Raw genomic sequence first — 2,507 nt, forward strand, 5'->3', positions numbered from 1 at the left:
TGGCACGGTTGGTGGGGGGCTCTGGCTGGTTGGCTGGCTGGTGAAGCGGCTCCTGTAAGCAGAGGAGAGGAACCAAGACTCTGGGCAGCTGGTCTAGGAAGGGGGCCAGGATGAAGTGATGAAGCCGGAAGGGCTCTCCAAGGGCAGAAGCTGTCCAGGGAGGGTGTGGGGGACCTGTGTGGGGAGGGAGAAGTGCACAGTTGCTGGCAGCCTTCGGAGAGCTGGGGCCAGCCTGCCTTCAAGACCTGTGACTTGTCTGGAGACACAGGCACCCTGAACCCAAATCACACGAGGGGAAAAGGGAGCTGCTGGCTCCATGATGTTATTTATTTTCTCGCTCTGCAAATGTTTATTGAACATTTCTGAGATTTTAAGAGATTTTGTTGGCTGCTCCTTCTTGTTTATTGCATGCGGTTTTTCAGCTCATCATTTTCACTTCAGTGGCCAAGGGCTGGAAAGTGGGAATAACCTCTTGGGGTGTAGACAGCAGAGGCCTCCTTTACCCTGAATGCTATTGCCCCAGGACCCCCACTGTGCCTCTGTCTGGGAGGGACAGGCTAACAAGCTGTGGTAACATGCCCACAAGAGTAGCGTTGGCCTACACTCTTGGCTTTTCTGGTCCTGAGAGGAGGTCAGGGCACACATCTCACCTGGTAGGAGAAAGACTCAAGCACTTCTGTCCATCCCACACTGGGAGTGGGCATGTCTAAGACTCTGAAAGCAGAGAAGGGCATCTCTGGGGATGAGAGCTAACCCAAAGGCACTTCCCCTTTCAGCTTTTTATCAGCTTTAAAAATATAAAAATGATGGAAGCTGGATTTAAAAAAAATCAAATGGCACAAGACCTTATAAAGTAACATGGGAAGTTCCTTCCCATGAACACATGCAGTGATAGCTGTGCAGGTCCTCAAAAGGGTAGCCTAAGGTTCTTAGCACAGAGGGATCTTTTCCTAAAATTTTGAGCATGCTTCTCTTCTCAGGCCGTTCCGTTTCAGAAGCAGAGCATAGGATGTTAATAAAATCACCCAATGAAGGTAAAATGATGGCTGTGGTATGTGCCATGAAGGAAGCTGTAGGGTCTATAAGAGGTATCCAGGGGGCTCAGCTTTAATTTGGAGAACAGGCAGGCATCTGAGGGTAGCACTGCAGTGAGCCTTAAAGCTGGAGTGCATATTAATCAGTTTTGTATGCTTCGTATTTGGAGTTTCTTAACACATCATAAGCCTTGTCCCATGTGGCAGCAAATTCTGCATATGCCATTTAATAAGATTTTATGGAAAATCCCAACCAGACAAGAATAGGATAGAAAACGAACCCTCATCTATCAGTCACCAACTCAAGACCAATCTCTTCAACTATAACTCAATACCCCCCTTCCTTTTTTTATTTTAATAGCCCCCTTCCTTTTCCTCATCTGAATTATGGTGAATCACATCCTTATAATTATGTGAATCAATCTCTTAATATTTCAGACTTTCTCTGAAGGATAGGGACTTTTAAATACGCCATTATACCTAAAGAGATTGACACTTCGTTCATAACAAGACATCAGGAACACTGCTCATACTTTAAAACGAACTTGTAAAACAAAAAGCATATGTACAAACAGCTGTTAAGTACCATTTTCAGTATCTGCTGCTCTGTCAAGTCATCTCTCAGAAGTTCTGAGAGGTCTCTGAAAGTGGATGCCACACATCCAGTGAGGATGCTGAGGACACAGGGCTGGCGCCAGACTGCACTGCTACAGGAACAAACCCAGAGGGCTATAGAAGGGAGTTCGAGCTTTAACACTTGTGCCAGGGACCTCGGGCAAGTCATGAATTCCAGACCTCAGTTTTATCTTTTAAATGGGAAATTATTTTAAAAAGGACCTTGCAGGAATGAGGGGAGCATCTGAGATGATAAACAGTACAAATATTACATCTACAATATAAACATGCTATATAAATAAATCCATTATCATAATGAAACAACCACAAAATGTAACATTTATTTAGAACCACCCCACCCCGCGACCCCACCTTGGACCTGTTTCTTTATCTACATTGTCTCATACGTTTGAACTGGAGCCCAGCATCTTGCGTGATACTTAGTTGTAATTTTCATTCCAGCGAGGCCGCACCGTGCTCGTTTAGGAGCTGAGGGCCAGAGAAGTTAAGAAACGAGCGGGGTTTGCACAGCACGTCCGTAGCGCTGCGGAGACTGGAACAGTGCCTCGGGCGGTAGTTCCGACTCCCTCTGGCGGTCCTCCAGGGCACCGGCGCTCCCCCCGGCCCGGTCGCGCGCTTGGGCCTCGGGTCTTCCCGTAGCACACGGCTCCGCCTCTTCGAAATCTGCAAGATTCTATCTCCCGGCCTGCTTCTTTCAGCCAATCACCGCGGGCTTGGGATAACGGGGGGCGGGGCCCTCACGAGATCGGCAGCGCCATCCGTCGCTAGCATGACAACGGACTGGGATAGACAGCGCTCTCCTCCAATAGGAGTAAAGCCAGAGTCCGACGCGAGCCA

This window comes from Nyctereutes procyonoides, unplaced genomic scaffold (genome assembly GCF_905146905.1).
Source record: "Nyctereutes procyonoides isolate TBG_1078 unplaced genomic scaffold, NYPRO_anot_genome, whole genome shotgun sequence".
NCBI lineage: Eukaryota > Metazoa > Chordata > Mammalia > Carnivora > Canidae > Nyctereutes > Nyctereutes procyonoides.